This window comes from Dermacentor silvarum, chromosome 2, assembly GCF_013339745.2.
Source record: "Dermacentor silvarum isolate Dsil-2018 chromosome 2, BIME_Dsil_1.4, whole genome shotgun sequence".
In the NCBI taxonomy this organism is placed as follows: Eukaryota; Metazoa; Arthropoda; class Arachnida; order Ixodida; family Ixodidae; genus Dermacentor; species Dermacentor silvarum.
In genome coordinates this window covers 58,493,272-58,508,224 of record NC_051155.1, presented here as the reverse complement: position 1 = coordinate 58,508,224, position 14,953 = coordinate 58,493,272, and the positions used below count along the sequence as shown (strand labels likewise).

At 56.2% G+C, this 14,953-nt stretch overlaps 2 protein-coding genes across 2 annotated transcripts in view; one reads left to right on the top strand and one right to left on the bottom strand.

Moving 5' to 3' along the window:
- The window catches only part of LOC125943015 (uncharacterized), a 333,439-nt gene that overhangs the window by 53,988 nt on the left and 264,498 nt on the right, over positions 1–14,953 (top strand). The window lies entirely within an intron of this gene.
- LOC119441504 (serine-rich adhesin for platelets) overlaps positions 1–14,953 on the bottom strand; it is a 69,749-nt gene that overhangs the window by 43,880 nt on the left and 10,916 nt on the right. The gene's annotated exons all lie outside the window — the stretch shown is intronic.

Genomic DNA, 14,953 nt, shown 5'->3' with positions numbered 1-14,953 from the left:
CGTGACGGATTGGTGCGACCAGCCCTAAGGCAAAAAGACAGCAGGAGATGCGACGCAGCGGGGGTATATAACTACGAAAAAAAAAACAAAAAAAGGCTGTCGGCGTTTGCACATACATCGAATGGTATAAGGCCACACGGACACAGACGTTGTCACATTCCCCGCTCCCCGAGGACGTGCGCATGCAGCCGCGTGAGACACTGACCGATGTTAAGGCAGCCGCGAAGGAACTGAATGTCGCGGAGCGGCAGTAAATGAAGCCGCAGACTCTGGAGACGATAGCAGCTCAATTGCACTTTAAGAGTGATCGCAGAGGCGAGCAAGGACGGAGTCTGCGACATGCTTGAAAAAAGCGCTCGATGTTTTCCCCATTCGCATGGGCATGATTGCAGAGTGTGCGTTCCGTTTGTCGCCACCACGGTTATTTCTCGATGGGGGAAAAGAAAAAAAGGAAACGGGAGGAATTGTTAAACGCGCCGCTCTCGTTCGGTTCGGTGAAAGATACGTAATATTTGTATTTAAAAAATTAATATAGATAACTCTGGCGTTAGTGCCTATATATACTAAGGGTGCATTTATGAATTTGCCTCAGTTTCGTCTTTCTCGCTTCAAACGACTTAGCCGGTTCGCAAGTTGGTCAATTCCAAAAAAAAAAAAACGATTTCGGTTTAAATCGCATCGAATAGGCGCGCCCGCAGAAACTTATTGCTTTCATGCGTTTAGAAAATAATTGCTAGGAAACTAAGAAAGGTATAAAGCGCACGTAATAAATAACGCCGCAAGAACGCCTGAAGCGACAGACACGAGTAGGCAGATCTATATGCTAATCATTCGAACGGTAGCTCAACGATAGCGCAGTTGCCTTTAATAATTCTAGTACGAAAATTTATGCGTTACAGGAGGTCTGCTTGTACGACAGTAAAACTCGGCGACGTCGATCCGGTTATTGTTTCGTTTCGTATTTCGGGTGGCGCAGCATATATGTACAGTGACGAACGGTGACGGGAAAACGACAGCCGGAAACTCGGGGACAAATATACGCCATACGCGTCTGGTCCACAACAGTGACGTCTGTCTGCTCTCCGCGCCTGTTTCGAACGAGGAATGGGGAAATAGTCGGAACACCTGTATTCAAATGGACCATCACTAATTCAGACCGTTAGCCGCGATCGTACACGAGTGCGTTTAAGCGCAGCGTGTAGCGACTTCCACCAATGGCCAATGCAGCGTATATTCTATCAACTCAAAACGGCAAAACTCTGGAACAGTTGAGACAAGTCCTGTGAACAGTTTTTACGCACACACGCCTTATAGATATATAGCTCGGTCGGTTGAGAGCAGCACATGACCTTTTAAGACCGTCTCGCGCCGATACACGGAGTTGGCACAAAGCGGGACTTCGCAGCAGTCGTTCCGCGCCTGTTGCGCAAACAAGACCACATTATACGACGGAACGGACAATGGCCCGAAACGCAAAGGGTCGTCTTGGTAGACTGCTTTCTATTCGGCCGTGAGAACGTCAAAGTCAGAGCAACGTCCACACCGAACCATTACTGCACGCATTTGGCTCACGCTTTCAACTATTCGCGATCGAGACAGGCCGTGCGTGAGAGTTTTTACTAGTCGCGCCGTGTGGACCAGAGAAAACGGAGGAGAACATCTCGCGCGATTTCCGAGCCCTGGCGCAATGCGCTTCGCTGAAAGCCCCATCCGTATCAGAGAAGGCCGCCAAATAAAATAAAAAAAAAAATCCAAGACCCGTTGGTATTGTTGCCTCGACATCGTTCTCTTCGCAACCGATGCGCGTTTTCCGACAGCTTCCTTTTTGTTCTTTTCTTTCTTGTCGTTCACTGCCCTGGAACCTCTTCTTTCTCTCTCTCTCTCTCTTCAAGTACGCCCGCCCATTGCAGCACGCTCTGCTCTTCCATCAGTCATTCTCATTATCCGCACTAACGTCGCATTCCACCGGAGCCCTTCGCGTAGCAGCGACGTCGGCCGCGATAGGCGGGCGCCAGCAATACACGAAGAAGAGACTGCGATCGAGATGCGCAGAGACGCGAAGAAACGTGAGGAGATTCAGAAAGGAGGGGCCGAGCTCTACAGCCTTCGCAACAGCCGCGCGGACCCCAACGCGCGCGCGCGTCCTCTAATAGGACGGCGCAGATGGCGATCGTCTCGCCCGCCGCCAGCCCAGACAGGGGAGGGGGGGACACGTCAGTGGCCGCCGCCTGAAAGACGATAGAGGAGGCCAACCCCCCTCCAGTCCACATGTGAAGGGGGCCGTGGGCGCAAGACCGACGCCGCTCGAGCGAGCACAGCGCGTTGCGACACGTTCGATGCGCTGCACTGCGCGCGGCTCTCTCCCGAGGAGCCTTTGAGCCGCCCCGCCACTCCTGCTGCTGCTGGTGGTTCCCACTAAGGGCCCAGACTCGGATGTTGAAAGCCGGAGAGGAGACGACGCCTCGGGCGACGCTGTGTGCCTCCCTGTGCCCGTCCTAGCGAAAGACTCGCTTCGCTGCTGCACCATGAACGACATATCCCCTCGGCCTGAGCTGTCGCGGCCCGCGTGACGCGCTCGGCGAGAACCGCCGGGTCCCCACCCCGACGCTTGTGCCACGAAATATGTCACTGAAGCTTTCCTCGGTGCCCACAGAATCCGAGGCTCGCATGCGCAAGACCGAAGTTGTGGATTTGCGCGCATCAACTGCGCACAGTCGCATGGTGCGCAGTGAGATGCGATTCCTCGAACTCGTATATACACCAACTCAGTAAGAAAAAGGCGATTCACCCGAGTCTGCAAGAAACAGAACGAAAAAGCGGGCGCGCTTTGGGAAACCGGCGCTGTATACAAACGCGAAATCGGCACAACGGTGAGCGGGTCCAATTAGGTGTCGCGGGCATACTCAGCACAAGATGAACATTCTGGAGTGCAAAGGTTTATCCGCTTATCCTCGCTTCCAATGTATACGTAGAACTGCCGTTAGATGCATCTACACGGTGGCTCTCACGTTCCGTACAAGCAGCCACGAATATCCTGCACTCGGTCTTGCTTCTGGGCAGCGTCTTTTACCTTCGCGCGTGACTCTCCAAGACGCCGCCTTCCCGTTTCTAGCGAACGTATCGAATTTCGCTTAACGCGAAAAAAAAAAGTCTTGCAATTACACCGTTTTCTTACAAACGAAACAAAAAAACATATCCGGCTCGAAACCAGAAGCCCGCGCAACGAGGGAGGCGAGGGAATAGCGACCGCGCGGCGCATTAAGCGGCGTGCATGGCCGGACGCGCGTTATCTCGCATGCAAATTGCGCACCATGCCTCGCGCGCGCGCGCAAGCTCCAGCCTCAAATGGCACTGCGCCCAACTAGCAGCGAACGCAGCGCAGCAGCATCACCGGCGGCGGCGCACGTCGCCGTTTAGAGCAGTAATTGCGGCGGCAGCGGCGGGCAACATAAACGGGGCCACGGCTCGCGCGCGCGCCACGCCGAAAGCGCGAGCAAAACGCGGTTCGGAGCGAGCGCTGATTGGTTTTAGAGCCGCCCGACAGCGGCGGTGGGTGCCCGCTCCCGCTAGCTTGCAACAGCGCGCAGTCCCCGGCCGACAATTTAGCCGTCATGAGGGAGGCGCGGGAAAGGAGCTACCCGCTCGAAGAAGGCCAGGAGACGCGCGGTGCGCAAAACAGCAGCAAACGCAATTAACGGGAATGCTGCGAGCGTTAGGCGCGCGCTGCGGCGCTAGCAGTTAATAACGCTGGCGATACGCCGGCATCGCTTCCTTACTCCTCCCACCTCCCCCACCTCACCCCAAATGCCTTCTGCGCGGTGCGGCGTCAAAGCTGCGACCCGTAGCTTTCCCTTGTAGCCAGGCGTGCCTTCATGAGAAAGCGGTGAGCGAGAGTCGTTTTAACGGCCTCGCAACAGGTGACTAGGGACCGGCTCGTTAGACGTCCGCATCTTCGAACGAATGGCTTTATTGTTGCCACAAAGCTTCCCGTGACCTTATGGTGGCATTTTACGAATGAGTTCCTCGCCGGCAACTCGACTATATACCAAAGTCCCGTGATAAATTTACCGCAGCAATCGGCGGGAAGAAACGCAGGAAAGCAAGCGATATAGATATCTATCTGTATGTCTGGCATCGAGACTCGAAGGTATAACAGAAAGCATGTCACGAAAGGTCCTATTGAGTACAGAGCAATTCACGAATGCGCTTTTTGACATTCTCCAGCTTTTAGTCACAAAGTTGGAGAGAGCATGCAAAAAAAGTACAGTGGCAAGCGTTCTGGTCCGCGCGACATACCGCATGCGTATAATAAATTATCAGCGGTCGAACAGTGGCGGTAACATGCCCGAAAATATTCAAGTCCCAATCACCCTGTCGAAACGAACGGAAAGGAGCAATTGCCTCACGAAGGCGCGCCTCTTGGTAGCAAAACGGAGATGAATTAAGGCCTCTTGCGAATCATTTCTGTGCCAATAAACAGGCGGCGCATGTTCAACACTCGTCACCCATCGCGAATATTGTGACTGCATTTAGGCAAAGACCAACAGAAGCACAATTTATATATAACCATCGAGCCAGAACTTATGCGCACGGAGCTTCAGAGTCACTTGTTTCTAAGCATGAACGCTGATCGGGTCGGTCGCAGTGACGCCAACTGCGAACGCGCGGCTGATTGAAATCGAGTCCGCGGTGCCACCTGCCGGCGCAGTCGTAAAAAATCGTATCAAAACAAGTAACAACACAAAGGTCAATCTGTGGCAGTCAGGTCACACATACAAAATGAAATTCTTGAGCGCCTGGCATAGAAAGCGAGTATAGGGCATGTAGTTATCTAACTTCCAAGCTTTTCAAATCGCCGCATCGCTGCAAATCGCCGCATTTCTGCGCGCCCAGCAAATCCAAAATCTTCGCTAAAGCCAAAGTTATTTGCCTCGACACTACAACTTACTCGCGTCCACGTGCGAGCGTCTTGTGGTACACACGTTTGACGACGACATGCATCAACGAAACGCCAAACCACTAATACTCGAAACTGTCAACAACTGGTATCGCACAACTGTGTGCCAATCGCCAAACATCGTCGCAAAACGAAACAAAAAGAAACAACGGAATGACGTCGCCAGACCGAAACAGTCAACCCGTGCGCGGCGCGTGACGGTGGCGCGATCTCCACACACACACACACACACACACACACATCGCACGATATGGAAGGCGCAGCCTGTTTTCGAGGCGGCTTTATCACACACCCGACACCTGCACACAAATGCAGCAGCAGCAACAACAAAACAAACAGAAGCGCAAGCGAGCGAGGAAGCAGGGCGTTGCCACCACCGCGAGCGCGTGCGAGCGAGCGCGCTTTCGATTAGGCGCGCGCAAACACGGTACACGCGGGCGCACCGCTCCCAAAGCCAATCGACCGTGCCGCGCGCCGCGCGGACAGCGCTCACGGCCCAACGCGGCTGCCTTGCCTGCCTCGCTTTCAAAGCCCGTCGCGCGCGCGTGAGCCCGCAGCGCCTGTTTCGGCTCCCCTCTCCCGCAAGGAGAGAGCGCTGCTTCGTTTGCGCTCGGCGCCCGGCGTCGCCCCGCTGGCGCGCCGCGCACAGCTGTTTTTCCGGCGGCACGCACGCACGCACGCACAGTCGTCGCGCGGGGCGCGCGACGCCGCCGGCATAGTAATCTTCGGATCAATAGGCGGACGTGAGGGCGTGCTCGCGCCGAACCCGGACTGCATCGAGTCCCGCTAAAAGCGTGCAGTACTCGCGGTTGCTGCGTGCGGCTCTCGCCTTCGGCCAAGCAAAGCAGGAGTAGAACGAACGGGCGCCGCACAACCGTCGTCTCCTTTTGAGAGCAGCCTAAGAAAATAGCACTGCAGTATACGCACGCTGCGGTACTCGGAGGTGCTCTGTTTCTGATACTATCAACTTCTAAGCGCATTCAAAAATAACCGACACGGATCGTAACTTCTAACAAACTTTCGGTATGCCTTTTCTTTTTTTCCTGGACATAATGACTGCATCAGAACTTTGCGTGACGTAGTGCACAGCTGGGCAAATTGGCGATTGTAAGTGACTCCTCCGCGCGCCGCGACGTGCAACGCGCCGAATAGGAAAAACTGCCACATACAAGCGCTGCAAACGTAGACGCAAGCAGTAAGAAAGTTTCGTCGCCCATGCGAGCATGGCGTTTCCATAAGCAGAGGAAGCCCGGAATAGGCGAACACTTCACGTTACACTGATCCGGTGAGAAGAGCTGTCAACCCGGCCGGAGCTGCATACAGCAGTACGTAAGCAAGAACCAAAAATACTCATTTTTTGTTTTTTCCCACGGGTAGTAAGAACTTTTAACTATTCTACGCACTTCAAGCCCGACGATAAACGCAGCATTTCATCGAGTTCCAAGGCCACGAGATTCCCTTTCGCATGGCTCTCCACTGCGTTCACGCACACTTCCTACCGGCATCGCGTATAGTCTGTTTCTCGTCGGCTACGTGAATCCTCGCGTAGTCAATCAGACGACGACCGTGTGCGTCCAATGCAGTCGCAGCTCGACTGGCTGCTTGACGGCGAATTCGGCGTCGAAAGATACGCGCCGTTGCGGCCACTGTATAAGCGTGCCGCACCGATTTCAACTGAGGAAACATCCTTCCTATCGCAACAGCAGGAAAAGTGGCCTAGCCGGCAGCGACGTTCCGCTCCCCGGGTGCCGCTCGAGAAGCCAGGGCCGCGCTCGTTCCAACGCGGCCAACGCGCGCCCGCACCCCCGACTGCACCAGCGTCCGGACTGCGCTATCTCCTCCGCGAAATAGGATACGCCGGGGTGCGCTCGGGTTACCCGCCTCCGCGCGCGCGCTTCCGTGCTGCTGGAAGCGACGAAGACGAGCAAGAGAAAAAGAACGAAGGCCAGGAGAGGAAATGGATGCAAATAAAAAGGCTAGGCAGACGAGACGCCGTCGGCGGAGGACGTCCTAACGACGTGCGCTGTGGCGAGTCGACGGCGTCACCGCGGGATTCTCAACCCGCTCGCCAAGGGAGGCGGAAACAGGGCAGCAGCAGATGATTCCGGCGGGCCGCCACGAGCTCTGCTGGAAATGGACGGGTGCGCGCGCCGAAGGTTGAAGGGGGAGGGGAAGGCGTGCATCGTTCGGAGGCAAACGATGGAACGGCTAGCTGCGCGGGAACAAAGTCGGCACGATCACACGCTGAGACCGGGAGCGCCGGCGGCGGCTCGTTAGCGTTCGCGCGGCGGCGGCTCGCGAAGCGGGAGGCAAGCGCCCCTTCGGTCCGACAACAACGCTGTTGCGACGATACGCTCTATGACGTCACCCCGCGTAGGCGCTTCTCTCTTTTAACGCTTGTTCGTCTTCCCAGCGGCTTTGTGCGGAGCGTCGTCTCTTGCCGCTGTTTACTCGGGAGTTGATGCGCCAGCAGGGCGCCATAACGCGACAACCGCGCAGAAAAAAAAAAAAAAAAAAGCTTACATGCCCGAGATCCAAAGCCTTGACGGCAAATGGAGATAGGCTGACGAAGACGTGGCGGTTTGTGTAGCCTGAGGGCAATGAGGCAGCTTGCGCGAGATTAGGGTCAACCAGGCGCTAAGTAGCTAGCGAGTTTCGTCTACGCTTGCAACACAAGCGGTGGCAACGAAAGGGACAAGCAGTAGCAGCGAATGCACGTGCTGCTTGCCTCGGCCGCCAGAAACGGAAATGAGGGGGTGGGTGCAGCGGGGGCGGTCGGCTGTTCCAGTCGACGACCACTGCGGCCAACTGCTCTGCTCGGCGCGCACCCAGCGCTGCTGGCACCGGCACTGGTGGGGAGGGCGAGACTCGGTCGCGCCGCTATTAGCGTGCCGCGGTTGAACTACCCCCACCCGGCAGGGCACGGTGCTGCTTCTAATCTTGGCCGCCGCCCCGGCACAGCGAGCGACGCGCTGAGCTGTCGCCGCCGCAGGCCAGCCGGCTGGGTGCGCCCCTCCAGGAATGGGATGCCACGACCCTACGCGAGCCCCTCCGAACGAGAGCGGGGAAATCGGAAAGAAAACTGCGCAAGTCGAGAGTTTTGAAAAGCCGTACGGAGGCCGAGCTACCACCCTCGGCGAAATGAGGCGCCCCGTCGGGCGATTGTACGTGTGCGTGCTCCGACTCGGGAGTCCGCTGTGAAAGCACGCACTGTCTGACGGGAAAACGGAGGTGCGGGGACTTGCGGAGGAGAGCCAGCGATCCACCGGTTTCCGGCCAGGAGCGAGAGACGCATTCGGGACGAGAGACGCATTCTTGCTTTCGCTATACAGCCAGAAAGTAGCTGATTTGCGGAGTCCAGTTGCGCGCTTCTTTCGGCCGTTTCTGGTTATAGCTTCTTTTCTCAGCTCTTGACATAAGTCAATGAGCGAGGACAGCAACACGCAGCGGTCACTCGCGAAGCGAAACCGACCGTCCCAGCCAGACTTGCGCTTAAGATCGCTCCGTATACAAGCGGCCGTGTTCCGTTTGCTCTTACTTGCATTTCCTGTTTAAGTTAGCCATTATATTGTAACAACGCTAATTGCCTCATACGCTACAGGAATCATAAATTAGAATCACGGTTACCTTCGCCGTATATATTCTCTGTAAGCACGAGCTGGGAACTTTGTCCTGCGGTGGGCCAGGTTACCGACGAGCAAGCAGCGTCTCTTCGCCAAAGAAAGTGAGAAAGAAAGAGTGAAAGAAGCAAGCAGGAAAGCGCCGCGTGAAGATGACAGCGGAGCCCAAATCACGGCGCATCGCATCGCCGCAGCAGTCCTCTCCGACGCGGGCTGCACTGGGGCGAGCACGTGGTGTTGGGCGAGCACGACTCGGCAAGAAAACTTGTGGCGCGCGAACAAGATAAATAAAAGAAGATACAAATAAATGTGCGCAGAAGCAAGAAAAAGAAAAGCGAGGCGCCAGCGGCGGCGCGACCAAGCACGAGCGAGTGTCGTAACGCGAAACGCGCGCTTACTTTCCCGCTCGTCCGAAGAGCCTTCCGCGAATTTTCCTCGACGCTCTTTCGTCCACCTCCGGGTAGCGCCTCCGCTGCCCTCAGCATGTGTCTTTCACACGTCTCTGAGATCGCCCCGACGACGCGGAGCGTTTTAACAGCTAAGCCCTGAATTAAAAAAAAATGTTCTTGAGCTAGAAACATGCCAGCTGGTCGTGCCGCTGGACATGTAATTAGCGAAGCCGGCCGGACTACACTTGCAAAGGAGAAGCTTTGTGCGATAGTTCTGATCAGACTTGTGGCGATAAAGGTAGGTTCGTCCTGACGCGAAGGCTTCTCGCAGTATTTTCTAGTTAGGTTAAAAAAAATAATAAGGTGGCGGGGGGAGGGGGGGGGGGCAGTTCGCGACTGAGAAGGCGCGATTGCACCTCGCGACGGCCGCCGTGCTTCACTTCGTCTTTCCTCCAGCTTCAAGGAACCTACGACACGGACAAGCTTCTTTTTCTCCTACGCGCGCGTACATTTCGCCAGGCGCCGCGAATTGCGTGCCAGGCGCCACTTTCGCGCGCGGGCCCCGACGCGTCAGATGATTGCGAAACGCTAAAGAAAATTCAGTCACAGCCGCGCCACAGCCAGCGGCCGACGCGGAAGCCGGTTGCGCTGAAAAGAAAATCGCCGGAGAGAGACAGAGAAGAAATAAAAGAGAAGGGAGCGATGTGAGCGTTCGGTCGCAGCGAGAAAAAACTCGACGGCTCCATTCAACGGCATTCAGCGCAATCGGAGGCGCGAAACATCCGGCGGAGATGTTAAAGGATTTGAAAAGCGAAGGCTGACTGCACGTCGCGGCTCGCTTCTCTTTCAGCGGACGCTTTCTGTTCTTCCAGCGAGGAACGAATTCATTCATTCCCTGCCGGCCGTGAATGCCGACGGCGCTGCTGCCTATAGATTGGAGGGGGGGGGGGGGGGGGGGGGGGGGCTACGGCGGGCGGGTCGACACGCGGCCGCACATTATACGCCGCCGCCGCCGCTCAGAGGCACAGGTCGGCTATGGATGACGTCAGATATAGAAAGCATGGCGATAGAGACGCTCGAAATGTCCCGGGGCCTTTCTGCCGCGCTCTATTTCGACTATTAGCAAAACCACCCGTGACGCGCGCGATAGACAATAAAAACAGCAAGGTTTGATCGACAGCTGGCTTTCTCCAGAGTGCGACGAAGTGGCGATCTTATTTCTCGCGCAAGATTTCCAGCACTGAGGTAGCATATAGGCACGCGGAAAGACTGTCGCAATTTTGAAATAGGCAATAAACGCCGCGCTTGATGACCTCAACTACGTCTATAAGGACTCTTCTCAACAGCGAGGCGACGGAGGAAGACACGGCAGCCAGATTCTGTCAAAAAAAAAAAGATTACGACGCCGTTTCTCCAACATGCAAGCCTTCTCGCTCCTTAGGCGGCGGCCAAGAGATGCCTAACCACGTAGCAGCAAGCGTAAGCTTGGCTTCTCTGTCAGCGCAAACTTCCTCGCATTCAGCTCGCGCTCGCTTGGTATAGGTCTCCACTGGGAATAACGGCGAAGGCAAGAACAGCAGCACCCCCACAACCGCCGTCGCGGGTGAGATGTTGACGCAGCGGTCATGCTCATCTGGCTTTCCCTTCACGTTCTCTCACGCTGAAGAGAAAGAGACCGGACCGCCGGGACTCGCGTGTTCTTTTTTACTTCGCCATCCTTTTTTTTTCTTTTTACGCCACGATTCAAGGCCGCGCCGCAGAAGCGAGCGCCGGCCTGCGACGGCAGGCTGCTTGCGTGGCGTGCTTTGTCTTCCGTTCCTTATTCTTCGTTTACCTCGCCCCTGGGAAGGAAAAGAACAGCGAAAACGGGCTGCTGCTGTTGCTTCCCCGTTCGCCTGGTCCGCGCGCTGCGTGAAGCTGCCGCGTACAAGCGGAAGGAAGACGCCTGCATGCGGCGGCTGCGTCACGCCGTCCCCTGTCAGCGGCGCGTTGCCCTAAGTACCCCGCAACGTCGTTTTTAGAGAAAGTCGGAGAATGCATCTCCCAATCTGCGTGCCCCGGCCACTTTCCAAGCTGAAGCTTATCACGCGTAGAAGACGCCTTTGCGATTATAGCAGCCGCGCTGCTGGCAAAGAACGCGCGGGTCCATAGTTACACCGGTTGGCACGCGCCAATATACTTTTCGTTCAATAAGGTTTGCTGGCTGGTAAGTTGGCGATGCGTTCTTCGTTGCAACGTTACAGCATGTACAAAGCATATAGGCAAAAAAAGAACGGAAAGCACAGTGCCTGTCCTCTGTCCGCCGCACCGCAGATTTCCTGTCCAGAGAACACTTTGTCCTATGCCATGTTTCGATTGCGTTTTTCTTACGCGTATTACGCGTTGTAACTCTGCCACGAACAACTACTCGTTCTCCGTGATTGGGGGGCTAAAGCGCGCGCTGCCGCTGCTTTCACAAGAGTGCACGCTATTAGACGGGAGTGTACTACAGCCTCGCGGGACCCGTCTGGCGCACAACGCAGGACCGCTGCCCGCCGCCAATGTCATCGAGCAACGCGCGGTTTTCCTCAAACGGGGGACCGCGCGGAGAACCGCCGCCGCTACTCTCTTCTTTTTGGGTCTCCGCTCGGCGGACCCAGACGGGCTTGGCGGGGCGGTGCGTGAGACGCGAAGAGAAATGTCTTTTTTCCTCGCCGCCCTTCGCTGGAACGAAGAAAAATGGCCGGAAGCAAAGAAGGCGCTTAGGCAAGGGGCCGACCAACCGACCGGTCGGCCAGCGGGGCTCCTCGGGCCACGGAACTCGTCGTTTCGCCGTTCTCAATGACGCCGCCGCGCGCTATACGCGTAACGTTCTGTATAGTGCGGAGAGAGGAGAACGAGTGGCGCCCTTTTTTATTTATTTATTTTTTTACTGCGCGCCACGACACTTTCTTCAGTGCCGGGCGGCTTTGAATCATCACCGCGAAAGGGGGTGAAGTGGACAGACAGGCGGCACCGCGGCCGGAAACCTTATTTCTCCCGAGACGCTTCGAGACAGGCGGACGGGCCCCCTTTCTTTTCTCTCTCTTCTTCTTTTTTTTTTTTTTTTTTTTCCTGGCTTTGCGACGTCCAGCTTTCGCGCGGCCTATATGAAGAGCAGCCGGGTAATACAAAGTCGGACACCGTCCGCAATCGTGAAGACTGGGTGCGAAATGTATGTACATAGTCGCGGTTCACGCGCGCGTTGAACTTCGCTTTATGATCCGTCGCCCCTAATATGACTTCGTTATTAAAGCCGCGGTGGTCTCGCCACCAGTGCGGTTATAATGACACACGCAATAGTAGGCGTTTTGGTCAGAAACGAGTTGTGGGCGCTTGGTATACGTGTGATCGTCCCACAGAACTTCGTCGGGACGGTACTGGGACCCGTAGACTAATAAAACAAAGAAAGGACTGCCGGATCTACGCGCCCACCGGTGCTTGCCTGTCTTTAGACCCGTGGCCATTCTGCGTAGGAAGAGCCAAGGCGCCTCGCTAAGAGGCCGGGAAAGAGTATAGGACTAGCCCGGGGGCTGCTTGATCTATGCAACGTCTACTCCTCGGCGCCTTTGTTTCGACCAAAGCGGGGCTGCCGCGAACTTTATCCTCCGCAGATGGGGGGGACCCCGCGCGCATCCGGCGCGGGGTGTACCGCGCCACGCTCAAGCTCGCACGAGTGCTTGAAGCCGCGCTAGAAAAATAAAAAAAAAAAAAACAAAGAAAGAAAGAAGCACACAAAGGTTCTGCGGTGCAGAGTGAGGCGGGGGATCCGAGGGGGGGAGGGTGCGCGCGCAATCGTTATACGGCCCCATGCTACACGCGGCGCCGGAGATAGCTGCGGGGCGGGTAGTCGTCGGTCGCTCGCGCTAACAACGGAAGGCTCGCTCCGCGCCAAGAGAAGCGGGCGGGGGGTGATGCCGAAGAAGCCAGCCAACCACTGCGCGCTTTTCCAGCGTGGCGTCGTGCGTCGGTGCACACACAGAGCGGCGTCGTGTCTCTCTCCGGTCGCTAGAGCCGAACAATAAAACAATGGGGCTCCGCGCCGTCGACGCAGAGCGCCCAAGTACGGGCGCGGCGCGCAGCTCGTCCGGCCGAAAAAAACAAAGCCCATTCTCCGGCACCGCCGTCGCCTAAGAAGAAGCGCGCAGCAGCAGCGGGGCAAAGTGCTCGTCGCGAGGTTTCGCGCAGGCAACAAACCGAGCGAGAGGAACGACGGCCATGGAAACGGGGACGAGACACCTGAGCGCGGGCCGCTTTATTCATCCTTGAGATATTGCTGTATGCCTGTTCGCACTGCGACACTGCACGCTTTCGTTTAACACAGCCACATAAGGAAGAAGCGACGGTAGCGAGTTTTAGCCGCGCGTCACTTTTCCGTATTAGCGGTATAGTGCAATCCGCCGCCTCGCAGCTGCTCCGTTTTACCTGAGCGACACGTTCATACCGTACGCCTATAGGCTCTTTTCCGTACCTTGTTAAAGCAAGGCTAAACCGTTTCCGTTTTCGCCAGCGCCATAATCCAAAGCGTGTTTCGAGCTGGAAAATACGGCGTAGCGTGCACAATACGCGACGCACGGATGGGACGCAAAGGGCTTTTCTACAGATGTAACGAAGTTCCGAGGAGTGCTGATCCGCATCCTGACTATACGCCGTATCGATCCTGTGGAAGTATTGTCTCTGGATGATTCCTGGAGGAGAGGGCGAGATTTCTCCTCTCACTGCAGACTTAAAACAGCGCGGATGATTTCTGAACAAGTAGCCAAATCCATATCCGTCAATGGCGGAACGCTCCGTCAACTTCGTGTCACTCGGCAAGTATACGTATACGAGAAAGCTAGAATGCATACGACGCCGGTCCTGTGGTGTACAAATACTCAACTCAGTGTATGCACGTGACAGCCAGTATACCTAACTACAGTACAAAAACCAACAAAAAAATGTAACTTTTGCGACCAGCTACAGCTTCGCAGCTGAACTGCATGATGCGGGCCCCCCCCCCGTAGGCGACTGACACTACAGAAAAGTTAACTTTCCGAGCGTCCGCCGCTTGTCGGTCTTAATTTGCATATATGTACGTCGCCTTCCGTCTGCGTGCTGCCGCTTAGCCGTGGAATCTCCAGCAGTACGTCCGTCCGTCGCGTATTCATTCGCCGCCACGACTACCGTTCGCCAGTCGTTCGTCGCTCTACGACCAAGTTCGCGCACTACAGAGCTTTCAACTTTCCTGCGCCTCCTGTGCAAAGAGGCCTGGCACAAACGCGGCTCCGCCGCCGACGGCTGCATGGGTCGGTCGGCTGTGCGCTTTCCTTGTCTTTTCTTTTTATGGCGCAGTGCCGCGCCGTCTTCGTTTGCACGCGCGCAAAGCGGCGCGAAAGGTCACTGGCACCGCTCCAGCGATTCCCACACACGCTGGCTGCTTCTTTGCGCCGAGACGCACGGCCTCGCGAGGCTCGTGCGCGCCGCCCCGCTGTCGAATGCAAAAAAGATGCAAAGCGTCGCGAGGCACGCGTCCCTCCCGAGTGAACGGAGGCGGCCCGCCGCCGCCGCGGGAGGCTTTTCTGCCGGCGCGGGTCGGTCGGTCGCTTGTCTACGCGTCGCTGACTCCGCTGACTCCGTGACGCGTCGCTTTCTCCGGTCGCCGACGACGGACCGCGGCCTTCGTTCGGTAAAAGACACGCCGACGCGAGCGTTGCTTATCTTCAAGTTGCTGAAGTTAATCGCGCTGAAACTTGCAAAAAAAAAAAAAAAAAGCTCTTTACACTACGTCCCACGCTTCAGACTCGACTTTCGCAACTATAGAGAGAAGCGCGTAATTGTCTGTTCTGTTCCTATAGCGTGCTTAAGCAAACACGGCCTGTAACACACGCAACCGAGAAAACTATGTTGCGTGTCGTCCACTCTCTTCTTTGTGTTGCGTTCTTTTCGGGATCGGCTGAACGGATCGGGTACATTTCGCCGCGGTGTCCCCC